Source organism: Schistocerca cancellata, chromosome 3 (assembly GCF_023864275.1).
Source record: "Schistocerca cancellata isolate TAMUIC-IGC-003103 chromosome 3, iqSchCanc2.1, whole genome shotgun sequence".
In the NCBI taxonomy this organism is placed as follows: domain Eukaryota; kingdom Metazoa; phylum Arthropoda; class Insecta; order Orthoptera; family Acrididae; genus Schistocerca; species Schistocerca cancellata.
This window is the reverse complement of record NC_064628.1, coordinates 858,529,687-858,548,259: the sequence shown is the minus strand read 5'-3', so window position 1 is coordinate 858,548,259 and position 18,573 is coordinate 858,529,687.

The following is an 18,573-nucleotide window of genomic DNA, read 5'->3' as shown; positions in this document are numbered from 1 at the left end:
GCTCGTTTATTTCGTTTTTGTCGCTATTAAAATGCTAACTATTGAACAACGTGTGTTTTTGGTCGAACAAGTGTTCAAAGCTGGCGGTAAATACACAGTTTCTATTCGTCAAACATTTAATTCAGTTCACCCGGGGACAACACTCCCACATCGCCATACTGTGCGAGATTTGATTAACATATTTCGAAGTACGGGTTCAGTGACAGATGCACCGAGAAGTGGTCGTTCTAGCGTTTTTTCTGAGAATACTCGATATTTCCGATAAAATGTCCACGAGTCCGAACAAGTCAGTAAGAAAACTCGCCCAGGAAATCGATGTTGTGTCGGAACGACCAACACTGCTGTAAGAAAAAAATTAGAACTTTTCCTATACAAAGTGACAGTCGTGCAAGAACTGAAAAATACTGATCATGGCAAGAGACTGCATTACAGTCAATGGTTCAAAAATTTCGTTCAACAAAACGGAATGAGTATTCTTAATGAAACGTTTTTCACTGATGAAGCGTGGTTTCATTTATCCGGGTACGTTATTGTTGTTGTGGTCTTTAGTCCTGAGGCTGGTTTCATGCAGCTCTCCATGCTTCTCTATTCTGTGCAAGCTTCTTTTGCTAATCAGCTGAATCTGCTCAGTGTATTCATCTCTTGGTCTCCCTCTTCATTTTCCAATACCTACTGCAACCTACATCCTTCTGAATCTGCTTAATGTATTCATCTCTTGGTCTCCCTCTACGATTTTTACCGTCAGCGATGCCCTCCAGTACTAAACTGGTGGTTCCTTGATGCCTCAGAACATGTCCTACCAACCGGTCCCTCCTTCTTGTCAATTTGTGCCACAAACTCCTCTTCTCCTCAATTCAATACCTCCTCATTAGTTATGTGATCTACCCATTTAATTTTCAGCATTGTTCTCTAGCACCACACTTCGAAAGCTTCTATTCTCATCTTGTCCAAACTATTTATCGTCCATGTTTCACTTCCATACATGGCTACACTCCATACAAATATTTTCAATTGCGACTTCCTGACACTTAAATCTCTACTCGAAGTTAACAAATTTCTCTTCTTCAGAAACGCATTCCTTGCCATTGCCAGTCTACATGTTATATCCTCTCTACTTCGAGCATCATCAGTTATTTTGCTTCCCAAATAGCAAACCTCCTTTACTACTGTAAGTGACTTATTTCCTAATCTAATTCCCTCGGCATCACCCGACTTAATTCGACGACATTCCATTATTATCGTTTTGCTTTTGTTGATGTTCATCTTATATCCTCCTTTCAAGACACTGTCCATTCCGTTCAACTGCTCCTCCAAGTCCTTTGCTGTGTCTGACAGAATTACAATGTCATCGGCGAACCTCAAAGTTTTTATTTCTTCTGCATGGATTTTAATACCTACTCCGAATTTTTCTTTTGTTTCATTTATTGCTTGCTCAATATACAGATTGAATAACATCGGGGAGAGGCTACAATCCTGTCTCACTCCCTTCCCAACCACTGCTTCTCTTTCATACCCCTCGACCCTTATAACTGCCATCTGGTCTCTGCACAAATTGTAAATAGCTTTTCGCTCCCTGTATTTTACCCCTGCCACCTCTAGAATTTGAAAGAGAGTATTCCAGTCTACATTGTCAAAAGCTTTCCCTAAATCTACAAATGCTAGAAACGTAGGTCTGCCTTTCCTTAATCTATATTCTAAGATAAGTCGTAGGGTCAGTATTGCCTCACGTGTTGCAATATTTATACGGACCCCAAACTGATCTTCTCCGAGATCCGTTCAATTTGTTAAAGAGGACTATAAAAAGACATATTATTCTCGTACTGTATATATTAAACGAATATACAGAGGGGTCCTAAAAATGTAACCACTGTTTTAAAGTCCATAACTTGCAAACTAATTGACGGAGTTGTCTCATTTTTGGTGAAAGTGTAGCTTAAAGTCCAACTTAAAACTATCACTGTAGGTGTTCGAAATGGTCACCATTAACATCCACACACAAACGATGCCGCCGAACTGCAGCACGAACTATTGACTGCAACGTGTTCAGTTGGATATTTGCACATGAATGTAAGATGGATTGTCGAAGTTCATCCAATGTGCGTGGCTTTTGTCGATAAACGACGTCCTTTAGTGTCCCCCACAGGCAAACGTCCAGAGGAGTTAGGTCTGTGGAACGTGGTGGATACTCCACAGCACCTCCACGGCCTATCCAACTTCCTGGTAGATTTTCGTCGAGATTCTCCCTAACACAATTTTGGTAGTGGGCTGGGGCACCACGTTGTTGAAAGTAAACTCTTCCGTCTTCATACAAGTCTCGGATGGCAAGTAAAATGGATGTCTGAAGCTTCTGAAGGTACCCCTCACTGTTAACTGTGCCGTCAAAGAGGAATGGCCCAATCAAGGCACGGTAAGACAACCCCCACCACACATTTACTCCTGGCAAATTCACGGCTTTGTCTACTTGGACGTTCGGATTTTCGGCTGCCCAGTAGATGCAATTGTGGCGATTTACTGTACCACTGAGTTACAACTGAGCCTCATCAGACCACGCAATCATCTCTGCAAACTCTTCATGGTTGTGCACCATGTTAGTAAACCACTCGCAGTACTCCATTCTACGATCTGGGACGCCCTCGTTCATTGCGTGTAGCAATCGTCGGATGTAGCACTTTCACTTTGCTGTCTTCAAAATTCACCGAACACTTGAGCGACTCACTCCAGATTCACGGGCACAGTGTCTCACAGACTTCTGTGGTGAGCGAGTGAATTGTTGTAACACACGACGGGAGTTAGCTGGACTTGTTACTGTTACAGGTCGTCCAGATCGTTGTTTGTGTACATCTTTAACACAGCATTGGGCTTCAAATTTGTCTCGAATGCGAAGAATCGTCAAACGTGTCGGTGGCTCTGTTTGATACTCATTTCGGCATTGCCGTTGAACCTCATTAATGTTTTCGTGCTTAAAAAACCACTTCAAAACTGACTTCCTTTCATAGAATGTAAGCCTTGCGACAGACATGTTTACTCGAGTAATTAGGTGCAACTAAGAACAAAACACTGACTATCTGGCGACTGTCATCTGTCAAAACAAAACAACGCAGTACAACGCTTGTGTGGCGATTACCAGAACTACAAACTATTGCACTACAAGAGATGAGACAACTCCGTCAATTAGTTTTCCAGTTATGGATTTTTAAAGAGTGGATACATTTTTTGGACCCCTCTGTATATTAAACGAAAAATATGAGGCTTTTAAAAGTCTTCGTTAACAAATCGGACCCCCTTTTCACAAAATTCTCGTTACGTTCTTGACGGAAGTAGCATAAAGCCGTGGCGCAGCGCCAATAGCCTACGCACGACACAACACGGTAGGGAAGCGGCTGAAATCGAAAGTCACCTCCTGGCAAACGGGCCCACGCAACCCTTTGACAAAAGACCGTAAGACACCGAAAAGCAATGTAGGCTAGTCTGGTGTTTTCTTTCTTAAAAGTGCAGCGGAGTAGCGTGACTGCTCCAAATCGCGACAGCATGTTCTCTTAGCGCTAAATAGAATTTTAGTTATAAATATCAGAAACATTTGAACTGTGAGTGACAAGAAAGTCGTGGTTTTAAGTACATTGCTCTTCACATGGAAAAAAAGGACGAGAACTTTTTGTCAGATTCACATGACGAATTGTCAGAATCACGTAACGAAAGTTCGTAAATACAAGACATTTCGGATGTCACGGAAGACACTGTTCAAGTGGGCATTGCACAAGTGGATTCAGATGAGCAGGGGTCAGACGTAAATGTACCAAGTGAAAGTCACTGCACTGCCTTGGCAGGAACTGTACCTGTCGACAGTGATGGTGAATTATCTACTGAAAGTACTGTAGTAAACGTCACCGACGGGGACGACACGTTGCTGAAGTACCCATGAGAATTTCTGAAAACTTTAGAAGACGTCAAAACTTCTAGTGAAAACACCAATCAAGAAATTGATAAGCACGCTACCGAACTTGAAAAAAGAAATCATACGATTAATAAACTAAAAGTCTTTAGTATGGCCGATTTGAAACTTTCGTGTTAACAACTGTGACAAGAAAAGTATTACCTGCCAATGACTCATCATACGCATCAGAAGGGCGAGAGAAAATGGGTGTCCGGGAGCTGTAGAGATAGACTTTCTGTGCGATGTACGTTTTACACTGCACAAAATGCACATCGTCGACATTCAAGAAATGTTCAGAACAAACGATTAACTTGCACCATGAGCACCGCTTAAACATGGCACCCACGGTGATCACAAAGGTTCGCAAAATCAAGATCAAAGACGAATTCTTTGGGAGTTACAAAGCGTACAAGACGTTCAGCTAGATATCCATTCTTAAAGAATGCGTATAGAATCATAGTGGTGTAACTGGGTGATGAGAATTGATGGATAGTACGATAATATGTTTATAGGCACGGATAATTATCCAAAGCCTGAATTTGTCTAATGGTTCCAGGTGATATGAATTGCAATGTGATACACTTTTCAGGAGGGATAGTTTGCTCTGAAGGAGTATGAGCTTTATACGAAGACCAGGAATCGAGCAAAAGCAACTTATTTTGATCAGCTGTTGGGCAAAAGCAGTGTTCATGTGATATTTATAGCTCTCTTACGCCCATTTTTCCACTCTTGCTTGGTCTAAGGTAAATATTCCCTACTGCCGTTGCAAGATTACGCACACGAGAACGAATCGTAGGGGGCAGAGCACCTCCCTCTTTTCGGAGCACAATAAATAATTTTCTAACCAATTTACTATCCAAATTAACAGCCGGCATAATTGTCAAAGAATGCATTAAGGCACTTATGTCATCTGATCTTGATACAACTCGCTTGGTACCTATAGTTTCCACGATTCATTTCATATGCATTTCCTCTTCAAATTCATATCGGTCGGAATTGAAAACAAATTCCTTACTCAACGACTGGCCAAGTTTGTTTGTCTCCTCCACAAATTTTCGGATCGTTACCGCAGTTTGCTATGCGTCGAGAAATGGAAGATTTATTTGGAATTTCGTTACTTGACGGCTTTCAATTGTGTAGCACTGTTCGAAGCTATGCAACCATCCACTGCTTCCCTTGAAATAACTGTAATCTACGTCGCGCGTAATTAGATGTGCATAATGTAGTAGCTCATTATCATGCACATCCTGTGACCTGTATCTAGCATCCTTGAAACGCCCAAACACTAGTTTTTGTAACAAATGTGCCTTATCCTCCGTTGAAAATCCGTAGTTTCTCTCATGACCTAGACGTTCATATTGCTGCGGATTAATTCGAAATCTGCTTAATATTTTTTTTGTTATTTTTTTTACTATGCTGTGGATGATCTTCCATGTGAATAACTATCTTTAGTTCCTGCTCCTTGGCCAACAATAGTCCTTTACTATGTTTCACTGGAGACGGGATCTGTGGCTCCCTCTCCGACAAGGATGATGAACAACATGGCTCGACACCTGCTTCAGTATCACTTTCACTTGCTGAGCAGGTATCGCCATCGTTGTACTCCTCATGTACATTGTCCGCACAGTCGAGCGTATACGGCACGACGCATTCCACTGACCCGTCGTCCGCCCCCGGTAGCTGAGTGGTCAGCGCGATAGACTATTAATCCTAAGGGCCCGTGAGGGATAAAAATTCGTAGTAACTGAATACGGAGCAAAGATGAAGCAAGATGAGTCTAATATTAAGATAGCAATAGCAGACAAATAATTATCACAAATCGCAATTATTTTTCAGGTTTAATCTAATATGACTTGTAATTAATTAACGTTAATGTCTGTTGTTGCATGGCATAATCTTATTTGAATCATCTGGTGGGAACTGGAGAGAAAGAGAGAGAGAAATGGAGAGAATACCAGTGGACTGCCACGGCACTAAACAGAAAGGATATCAATAATTCCAGTATCAGGTAACCCTCGACTGGAACCACAGTCCAGACGACAAGTAATATGTTGTATGTGAAACGACTTCTTTGAGACGGCAAGGTGCTAAAACAAGGAGGATTAGTTATTGAAGGCTGCAGACTTACATAAGATTAGTTATGGTTTATGTTTAGTGTCTGAGTGGAGGACATGGTTTGTGGAACAGAGAAGATAAAACACAGACAAATGAAAAACGATGATAGAATAAATACTATATAGCAGCTGATAAGATAAATATTAATAAAAGTCAATCTGACATCTTCGAATACGTAATAAGATTATTTATGTAGTAATATGATCAACACTAAGTACTGTAACTGCTAAATGAGGAAGCACATCACGATTTTGAACAAAGAATTTTGGAAAGGATTTCTTGCCTCGTTATTTTTTAGAAATTTTATAGTCTATGATAATTTCTCAATAATAAAATTAGGGGTTGAAGTGTATAACATTTATAGAAAATTAGAGTCAGTACAGTTGTAATATTGTATAAGCCACCTAAGAAGTATTGAAATCGCTGTGAAAGGGTACAGGGTCACAACGCGGCTGGACACAGTGTAGTCGCTTCCTATTGGCTGGGAGAAGCACACCCTTTTTGGTAACAAGGAAGCCTCTGGCTCCTTATTGATCAAAACGTTTGAGGCAGAGGCTCCAGTATCGCTGCTGGAGAGAGTCAGCTGGCGGTAGCCGCAGAGGACGGTCACCCTCGTTATGACTCCAGCCAGTTGTTAAGAAATATTGCATTATTAGACGCAACCACGGGACGGAGCTGAATATGACCGCATTTATCAGGAGTGTGGATAATTGTTATTATTCCTCGTGACTATCACGTGAAGCAGGCTGGGCAATGTCTCACGTGTAAAGTTAACAGTGCTGTGCTAAGAAGGTCTATGAACAGGCAAAACCCAATCTGCAGTCGTAATTCTAGTTGCTACTTAGGATCTAAAAGAGTATTTCGCGACGGCGACATCTCTGCTTGATCAACACACAAGGATTTCCTTGATTTATCAGTGGCTAGTGAGAACGAAAAATTTTTTATGCGGCCTATAAGCCTTAACACAGGCAGGAAGCCAATTGCGCAAATTCGGTAGGCAACTGCAGCGCACAACAGTATTGCAATACACAGGATCAGTTTCCCCATCGATCCTTTACTGCCCATAATGACGCATATTTTGACTGTTCATTGACCTCCAGCATCTTTCTAGTAGCCTGAGAAAACGGACACATGAAACCTCTACCTAAGAAGGGATCTATCAAAGAATTTTCTGACTACAGACTCATTTGCATTCTAGCAGCATTACCTAAGGCTTTAGAATACATAGTTCACGATCAACTTTCTAATTAGTTAAAATCAGTTAAGTTACAGGATGAATACCAATCTGGTTTCCTGAAATCGCAACAAGAAGATTGCTCTTATAAAAATGACTGACGAACTGAGACAAGCTATGGACAAACAAGAGGTGACTATTGTGTTCTTTTTGGATTTCAGCTCAGCTTTCGACACTGTCCATTTTGATATTCTACTTGTTAAAACCAAAAGTTAAAACTTTTATTCAAGCGCTGTACAGCTGCTCCTCACACATCTCACAAAGTGCCAACAGTGTGTAATGATCAGAACAAACAGGCCACAATGGAAGAATGTACTACCAGAGGTCCCACAAGGATCAGTACTGGTCCTATCACTCCTCTCATTGTATTTTAATGATGTGCTATTATTTTCCACTGTAAATTTTATTTATACGCTGGTGACCTTCATCTAGACCTAAGTGCAAGCCCAATAAAAATGAAACCAATCGAAGTTCATGATAATGGACTCATGTAAATGGTGTACTATCACATTAAAATTCTGGATCCACGCAGACAGAAATTTAATGTAGGTGATTTGGTACATATCTCAAAACACAAGACAGCATTTGAGAAATCATACCTACCGAACTGGTCAAGAGAGATATTTACAGTTTCTAAGGTGCAAAGAAAGAATCCTAGAACTTATATATTTAAGGATAATAAAGGCGAAGATATTGCAGGCTGCTTCTAGACCGAGGAATTGCAGAAAGCTCGGAACCAGATGTGTTTCTCGTGGAGAGAGTCACAAGACATCGCGGAAATAGAGCAGTAGTCAAATGGCTTGGTTTCCCTGCAGCACAAAACTGCTGGGTTGATGCTAACGATTTGCTATATAATGAGTGGGCGCAGTCCACAACCACCGTTGTAGCATAACATGCGTGCTAGGAGACACATTAGAGGAGGAGGTGGTATTCTAGACAAACTACCAGTGGAATTACACATTCCGGTGTATAACTACTGTGGACCTGGAGCAAAGCTTCAGAAACCCTTGGCACGAGGTGATAAGGCAGTTAATCTGCTCGACGAAGCGTGTATGGAACATGACATTGCATATGCTGCAAATAAGGATCTCTCAAGTGGTCACAAATTATACGCTTTTAGCTGATAAGTCTAAGGCGATACAGAGAATAGAGGATATTGGTATACACCAACACATCGCAGCATTTGCAGTTGATAAAACCATGCAAAGAAAAATTAAGTTGGGTTTAGGAGTGATGAATTTCAAGCAAGTTATGAATACTGCCCATTGTGCACTAAACAAGAAGGACAAGGGTGGGAAGCAGAGCTGTTTGTCCTGACAGCGATGTATGCAGCTAAAAACGTACTGAAGTTGAAAGGTGCAGGAAGAAAAAGAGGATCGGTTAAAGCACTCCTAGTTCTACCAATACTCAAGACATCTGGTGGTTTTCTTCCATTTCTCATCCCAGCCCTCTCAGTGCTCTCGGCAGCAGGGTCCCTCGCAGGTGGCGCTGCAGCTATTGCACGAACGGTCAAGACGCGCAGAACTCCCAAGCGCAGTTAGAAGAGGCAAGAAGACGTAACTGCATAACGGAAGCCGCAGCCACAGGAAAAGAACTATACTTGAAATCGTACAGGAAGGGGCTTGGTCTATTGATAAATAAAGAAGTCCATTAGTGGTCCTACAAGATCGGCCACTCATAAATACTGATCTTCTTAAGTTTGTTGGAAAAAAATTCAACATTCCAAGATTCCGTGGTGTGTTTATGCGCGATACATTACTGAAAGGTTCAATAGGGCACCTACTGGGTTTCCCGAAAGGGCAGGTTTTGAAAAAGGATCCTGGTAAATTTTACAAGTCAGATCAAACTGTGAACATATTGCCCGTCAGCACAATCCGAGTCGAGTGTAACACTGCAACGAACTCCTACCTCAACGACAGTCCAATTCATACTATTTACGGATTCTTCCCCTCAGTTGCAACAGGGTATACGGTTTTTGAGACTCCTGCCAATGCAATACACCTTCCAGTGACAGTTCAGATATTGGATTATTTGGAGCTGCGTATTGCGGACCAGAATAATAAACTTGTTGACTTTTGTGGTGAGGAAATCATTGTACAATTACATCTAAGGCAAGACTGGTGTATGGTATAAAGCCAGTGTACGCAATCTGCAGCATGTCACTTCGCTACCAAACCGCAAAATGATAACACGTGTGAACTACTAGTTTCTTAAATCAGTTGGTTTGAAATCCTGCAATGACGTCCCCACGCAATATAACCAGTCCAGTAGAGTATGATGAGAGAATTATATGTCAGGAACACTTCTTGCATGAACTTTAAGCTTCAACCAAATTTAGCAAGAATGATGAAATTAGGATTGTCATCCAACACCAAGACATACTGATGCTTCCATGCAAGAGTTTCATATATCTAGAGCGGTCATTCAAGAAAACCGATGGCAGTGATACAGTGGGATCCAAGCTTACACATAACGCCTCAACATTCCTATTCCGAGAGACACGCTATCAACTCAATGGGTCTGTGATTGACCGTACATGCAATGTCGGCATAGCACCAACCATTAAAACGTACGTCTCTGCATCACCCATATATTTGCATAGTTTAGAAAATGCGTGATGGTTCATAGAGGATCCAGAGGGTACAACAGTTACAGAGTACAAGTGATTTACTGCATGTATACCTCTAAAACTGCTTACGGGGTACTACGAGGACATGAGGCATACTATTACGAATGATAAACAGGAGTGGCAACGGCATTGATGCAGTGGATACACTGGTTCCCGTGAGATCACCGAAGTTAAGCGCTGTCGGGCGCGGCCGGCACTTGGATGGGTGACCATCCAGCAGCCAGGCACTGTTGCCATTTTTCGGGGTGCAGTCAGCCTCGTGATCACAATTGAGGAGCTGCTCGACCGAATAGTAGCGGCTTCGGTCAAGATAACGACCGGGAGAGCTGTGTGCTGACCCCACGCCCCTCCTATCCGCATACTCCTCTGAGGATGACACGGCTGTCGGATGGTCCCGGTGGGCCACTCGTGGCCTGAAGACGGAGCGTTATGATAAACAGGAACGCATTCTGGTGTGGAGTGCGATGGATAATAACTCATACATTCAAGGAGCTCAAGAGGAGAATATGATTGCAATCACCAAGATACTGTGGAAAATTCCTCATATCAGTGTATCAGACGAGGAGCGTCTGAAGCTTTTAAAAGTCCGTAAGTCCGGTACATTTCTGTCACTGACATTTCGCTTGTGGGAGGTTTTCGAGTAGCCAGTGTTGCTGACTGTGAGCAAACTAACACAGGCTATTAAAACCTCTTCGCAGCTAGAGACACCTAGATTCATCACACTTGCGTTTCAGACTGATAGAAGAGGGAATATAGCAAATGGTTCCACTGTGTTCGACAACTGCAAGTTAACTAATTCCAAAGTCTACCTCAATTCAGAATTCTACCCATATGACAATTTACATCCACAGTGGAATGAAAATGTATACAGTCTAGCATATGACATGTATGCAAGGTTTCGTACTTCTTACTACGAAAGTGCTGAAGAATAAGGAGGAGGATGTTTACTCAGTCCACGGAAGTTCACGGAGCTATCACCGATCATCGTAATAGACTGCTCGCAACATAATGAGATAATTAAGTCAGGACTTACAGATGTGCGAACTGAATTTAAATGTTCGACAACAATTCCCAGAACACACTGCCACGTATGCTCTAGTTCTACATGACCATGTGATCAACTACTGCCCGCTCACTGGTGTTGTGCAACGATCTGTATAAATGAACAGGTGCTGCACCATACCTAGAGCATTTGACAATGGCATCTCAAGGTGTGGACATCACTGCGGACAGTCATGGTTTCTATGATGGTCAGCATAGACAATTTGTATTTAAAGATGTTGCGTTTATAGCATACACAGAAGAGGCAGGAATAACAGAGATATTCTCAGCAAAAAATTGGGTCACCTTGGTCTTTCCGGTATCAGAAGTGTGCTAAGACATGGAAGAGTGCAAAGTGATTAACACATTTTTACGATGGAATTCACCGGGATGATCCTGGCATACCCCATTAAGATATGTGACATCACTTCAATTATTCGACCACATGGATACCATCATCTACATGAAGAGGAAGGAGAAGATCTTAAGGATGCATTGAATCTTTAAGTTCTCTGCTATTAAAGACCTGGAATTCTATGTGTGTTAAGGGGCTCCGGAACGCCCTATACTTGCAATGTTAAAATAACGCTTATAAATTACATCATTCCTCACAAAGTATTTGAGGTAGGAAGTTGAACTTTTTACAGATTATTTATTGGAATATGGGCTACAACTTAACACAGGGATTTTACAAAATTTTAGTTCAGTTATTAAAGATGATTTTTTTTCAATTGTAATGAAAATTCACAACATTTTTTTGCAATTTTTTATTTATATATTCAAAAATATACAGTTTTTTGGAAAAAGGGTGTGTTAAATTATGCAGAAGGTACTGTGTAACATTTACTGAAAGTTTGAAACAAATATGTTTGGAAAATCCTTAGAAAACATGTAATTAGTATGAGAAAATAAAAGTTTTGGGAATCGAGCGACAAAGATTGGATTAACTTTTTAGTGCATTCCAGGTCCATAGGATGGATTATCTTCATCCTCTGCAAACTCCTCCTCCAGCTTCCTCATGTTCCTCCTCCTGTTTACTGTTGCTTGTATTTCTAGACTCTTTACAGCGCTGTCTGCAGCCCGAAGGCGTTCCTTGTCTAAAGGAAGCATCGCTTGTACCATGTTAGAATGTTATTATTTACGGTAATAACACATACCTTTGGCTTTCCAACATTTCTCCTTTTCTTAAAAGCCTTCAGAGGATTTATAATAACTTTACTTTTACTCATTATTATACTTCAACAAAATAGAGACTCAAGAAACAGAATTAATTACGAATATTTTCGAGATAACGACAGAGTAAATAAACATGAAACAATCGACAATCACACCAGCGATATATATTGAACCATCACAGGTTAGCCACAAGACATACTTTATCTCACATCACTAAAATGTACCTGATGAACACGGACGTTAATAATAACACTATTTGACAGCAGTTTAACAGCGCCACAGTGGGTCACGCCCATGTAGAACACATTTCAAAAAAAAATTTAAAAATAGTTGTAGTCTTCGGAATTGAATAAATTATATATCTATTAAAAGGTCTGCAGATTCAGAAAACTCAAAAAAGTAAAAATTGAACTTTTCATGATTTTGAGCCTTTCCGGAGCCCCTTAATCTCTCCATCGACTCAAGAAGAAGAAGAAGAAGAAGAAGAAGATGTGTGAAAATAGTGTTGCTGTGTCTGCTTATGAAAATGTAAAATTACTTTTAAGTTGGATGAGAAATAAATGGATTTTTACCTCACAACCCTTGCGTTCTTTTCTACAACCATGTTTCTGCTTTCACAGTGTAACGTTTTAACCACATGCTACGTCTGTGGTTTTCTTCAAGCACAGGAGATATCATTTTCGACATATCTGGTATATATCTTTGGAAGCGGACACAGTCACGTGCCTCCTGCTTCCATAACACTATTTGTGCTGCACGATAGGGGTAATTCCATTTAGATCCTCCTGCGATTGGCGGTCATCCACAGCTGACTGGCCTCTCTCTGGCTGGCACGCACTTCTGTGGCTGCTGTCATAGGATGCGTTTACAGCAGTAATTTCCTTCGTCAGCACTGAACTGTGGCACAGTGAGTACGTGGGATGTTCAATGTTGGTTCAAGTGGCTCTGAGCACTTTGCGACTTAACTTCTGAGGTCATCAGTCGCCTAGAACTTAGAACTAATTAAACCTAACTAACCTAAGGACATCACATACATCCATGACCGAGGCAGGATTCGAACCTGCGACCGTAGCTGTCGCTCGGCTCCACACTGTAGCGCCTAGAACCGCACGGCCACTCCGGCTGGCACGTGGGATGTATTTGACGACTTTGCGGGGTTTAACTGTCTGTGCAATATGGCGATCTGTACAAAATAGTTTTTACCGCTGAAAGTCCCGTCTGCAGAAAAAAATCGGATAGTTATCCCACACTGGAAGCAGCAGCAGTTTGACAGGGAAATTCAGTGGTGTAAACATGTCCTTCTAGGACAAGAATTTTCATGCAGGCAAGCTCCTACAAAAGAGACCATTAACTATTACTATGACACTTAACAATTTTCCTAGAGGTCAATTGGCTCTTATTTAAATAGCCATGTGACGTCAGTACAACACTGAGAACCTTTTAGGTGGTGAGTTATTTCACTAACATATCGTGACGATGTGTCAGCTCACACGTCCTGATAGGATCGTTAGGGACAATGCACCCTGAGCTATTCTGAGAAGCACTGGAACAGATTTCTATAGCGCTGGACCTACAGCTCTGCATCATCGTGCCAGCAGTGGTGCCTAGGTGAACACGTACACTCCTGGAAATGGAAAAAAGAACACATTGACACCGGTGTGTCAGACCCACCATACTTGTTCCGGACACTGCGAGAGGGCTATACAAGCAATGATCACACGCACGGCACAGCGGACACACCAAGGAACCGCGGTGTTGGCCGTCGAATGGCGCTAGCTGCGCAGCATTTGTGCACCGCCGCCGTCAGTGTCAGCCAGTTTGCCGTGGCATACGGAGCTGCATCGCAGTCTTTAACACTGGTAGCACGCCGCGACAGCGAGGACGTGAACCGTATGTGCAGTTGACGGACTTTGAGCGAGGGCGTATAGTGGGCATGCGGGAGGCCGGGTGGACGTACCGCACGAATTGCTCAACACGTGGGGCGTGAGGTCTCCACAGTACATCGATGTTGTCGCCAGTGGTCGGCGGAAGGTGCACGTGCCCGTCGACCTGGGACCGGACCGCAGCGACGCACGGATGCACGCCAAGACCGTAGGATCCTACGCAGTGCTGTAGGGGACCGCACCGCCACTTCCCAGCAAATTAGGGACACTGTTGCTCCTGGGGTATCGGCGAGGACCATTCGCAACCGTCTCCATGAAGCTGGGCTACGGTCCCGCACACCGTTAGGCCGTCTTCCGCTCACGCCCCAACATCGTGCAGCCCGCCTCCAGTGGTGTCGCGACAGGCGTGAATGGAGGGACGAATGGAGACGTGTCGTCTTCAGCGATGAGAGTCGCTTCTGCCTTGGTGCCAATGATGGTCGTATGCGTGTTTGGCGCCGTGCAGGTGAGCGCCACAATCAGGACTGCATACGACCGAGGCACACAGGGCCAACACCCGGCATCATGGTGTGGGGAGCGATCTCCTACACTGGCCGTACACCACTGGTAATCGTCGAGGGGACACTGAATAGTGCACGGTACATCCAAACCGTCATCGAACCCATCGTTCTACCATTCCTAGACCGGCAAGGGAACTTGCTGTTCCAACAGGACAATGCACGTCCGCATGTATCCCGTGCCACCCAACGTGCTCTAGAAGGTGTAAGTCAACTACCCTGGCCAGCAAGATCTCCGGATCTGTCCCCCATTGAGCATGTTTGGGACTGGATGAAGCGTCGTCGTCTCACGCGGTCTGCACGTCCAGCACGAACGCTGGTCCAACTGAGGCGCCAGGTGGAAATGGCATGGCAAGCCGTTCCACAGGACTACATCCAGCATCTCTACGATCGTCTCCATGCGAGAATAGCAGCCTGCATTGCTGCGAAAGGTGGATATACACTGTACTAGTGCCGACATTGTGCATGCTCTGTTGCCTGTGTCTATGTGCCTGTGGTTCTGTCAGTGTGATCATGTGATGTATCTGACCCCAGGAATGTGTCAGTAAAGTTTCCCCTTCCTGGGACAATGAATTCACGGTGTTCTTATTTCAATTTCCAGGAGTGTATTTTGACAGGTATTTGTCAGGTGTCAAAGGGATGCCACCGTCTTGTCCTTGCGGGTTCAAAATGGTTCAAATGGCTCTGAGCACTATTGGACTCAACTGCTGTGGTCATAAGTCCCCTAGAACTTAGAACTACTTAAACCTAACTAACCTCAGGACATCACACAATCCATGCCCGAGGCAGGATTCGAACCTGCGACCGTAGCGGTCGTGCGGTTCCAGACTGTAGCGCCTTTAACCGCTCGGCCACTCCGGCCTGCTGTCCTTGCGGGACCTGAACCGATACCTGCGCATGGTTTGGCACCTGATGGCCATGTTGTCACTTTGCAGGGGCTACTGGCTGGGAACGTGTGCAGTGGTGTTCTTTGTGGTCCAGTGTACATGGGGGGGGGGGGGGGAGGGGGGCGGTGGCGGTGGGCAATGCGTGCTTCGCGATCGTAAGATAAACCAGTGTAATAATGTGTGATAGGTGTTCCATGACAGTATTGATTGCACAATCAGAATAAAAAAATAAAAGCGATCGATGTAATTACTTCTTACCAGACCTAAATCTCTCAAAACAGCAGAGAATGATGAGCAAGAGGAATCCAACCCCTACAAACTGAATTCTTATAAATAAACAATAAGCCCATGAATTTCCTGTCATGATACCCTTCTTCTCCACCACAGAGCAGCAAATTTTCATGGGGGGGGGGGGGGTGGGAGACGTGCGGGTTTACTAGATGGGGAGAGGGTAATTAATTGATGAATTTAATTAAGTAGTCAATCAAGTCGATAAGAGTGAAAGGAGCTATTCCAATAACTCAAACCTGAAAGTGTACCTGTAGCAGCGAGGGAAGAAGTTTCCTGAGAGGTGGGATGGGGTGCGGGAGGGGAAGGCAGAGTGGTTATGGGAACAATAGGTTATCAAATGGTTCAAATGGCTCTGAGCACTATGGGACTTAACTTCTAAGGTCATCAGTCCCCTAGAACTTAGAACTACTTAAACCTAACTAACCTAAGTACATCACACACATCCATGCCCGAGGCAGGATTCGAACCTGCGACCGTAGCGGTCACACGGTTCCAGACTGTAGCGCTTGGCCAACCCGGCCGGCCTCACTAGGTTAAGGACCTGTCAATCAAAAGGAAGGATGCTTTTAGCAGAACAATAAGCTAAGTACCTGTCAATCAAAGGAGGACAATAGGTTAAGTTCCTGTTCCTGTCAATCAAAGGAGGAACAACAGGTTTGCCCCTGAGTGCATACCTGTCCCTAATGTAGGCAACTTACACTCACTAATTGTATCTGTATGAAGTTTTCCCTACTATTGATGGCCAGTGTCCATTCCTTTACAACTGTGTCCTAGAGAAGATATTAAGAGAATGGAAACAAAAACAAACAGAACATATGCTATCTCCAATAAGAGTGGGGACTAAGAACAAAAGTATTGAAATTCACTGTATAGCATTTACGGTTGTTTTGCCATTCTTTTTGAAAACCTAACAATTGTAAAAACACAAATCAATCTCTTAGAAGAAGTAGCCAATAAAATAGGTTTAAGAATTTCTGTAGAAAATCAGAATTTATGGCAAACATAAAAAATACTCCAGAAATCCTAGTAAGAGATATTGGACAGACAAAGACGGTTAATAAACTTATTTATTTTAAAAAATGATCCAAGGAAAATTCGCTGTCAAGGAAAAAGTACATAAAATGGAGAGAGCATATGTTATGACCAGGAATATTTACAACAAAAAATCTCTGTCTAAAATTTGAAAACACAGACTACAACACCGAAGTAAAACTAAAATATCTTTATGAAACTGAATCCTTAGAACTGAATTACAAAGTAAACAAACATGAAATCTTAGAAAGAAGAATCATTCTAAAAATATTCGGTCCACTAAGAACTACGGAGGTATGGTAGTTAAGAGGTAATAAAGAACTTTATCTCAACATAGAAAACGTAACTGAGAAGTTATCGCAGAGGCACTGCTATTGTTTCCACATTTACAGAGAATGAACGCCAACAGGTTACCCAAATATATTTTTAAATATCTTTAGGACAAGAAGTGAATGAAAGGCAATGCTGTAAGGACTATATAAAAACTCATGTCGAACCAGCGCAAGAGTTAGAAACCTGCGTCTCTAGAAAAAAGAGAAACCGAAAATTAGTGGCTTTTTTAAGTTTTCATGAAGGGAGAAGATGCTTTTTTCCGAAGCCGCATCACATTACGCAGCAAAAAGCGAACAGATACAATCTTAAAGATCTTCATCTAAACTGCCTGTGCCTTGGAGCATGTTAGTCGTAGCATTGAGGTGTAATAAAGATTCTATGTCTAAACGTTTCTCTGACACTGGAGTTTCTTATACAGCCGAGGTGGACAATGGAAGTGAGTCACAGGCCTATTTGCAGCACTCGTGAACACAAAAACTTGCGAGTATTTATTACACCTGACTTTGCACATAATACCTGGTTTACGACTCCATTGTGTAGACACATCCCATCAGTCCGTCGCCCCTAGCCCAGCTTTCGGCTGGCGCCAATGCAGGTATAGCGGCATTGTCATGCTGGAGACCTGTATCGACTAAGAGCTGCTCTGACTGCCCTGTACAGTTGTGGGCCTGTCCGGCAAGATTTACTGAGGGATGGGCTCGCCGCCAATTGCTTCCAACTTCCAACATGCCGTTTCTAATGAACTAAGAACCATAAAAATACCTCATGCTTTTAGCGCCCCACCAGGCTCCATCAACGTCCTCTCAGGTCGTTAACTTTCTAGAGTCTCGCTCAAGGTGTGTAAGGTTGTAAGAAAATCTTTTCTGTATACGAAAAATAGCCGAGAGAGTAATTTCTCCTCTCTCATCAATAATAACCTTGATTCTAGAAGCTACGAAAGACCGGGAAAGAAACAACATAAATAAAAAAGATGCAACAGGAAGACAGATTTTTAAGAAGAAAGAGTTAAAAATTGAAGGATTCCAAGGCGGAAGGGAGACGAAGACAGGGTCAAAATGGTCTGAGGTGAGAAAAAGGATACATGGTGAGAAGATGAGAGAATACTAGAGGACAAAGAAAAAACAAAAGAGACGGCACTGGAATTGGCTCGTGGTATTAAGAGCTGTTATCGGAATTCTTTTTAACATCAAAGAGAGATTTGTTAACGTGGAATGCATATCTAAGTGTTAGAAAGTCCTTTCTGAAGACATTTGTCTGGTGTGTAGTCTTGTATGGAAGTGAAACCTAGACAATAAACTGTTTAGACAACAAGGGAACAGAAGCCTTTAACATGTGGTGCTACAAAGAATGCTGAATAGTAGATGGGTAATCTAATAACTAACGATTACATACGGAAACTAATTGAGGAAAAAATAAATTTATCGTACACACTTACTAAACTACAGAATTAGTGGGTAGTAACCT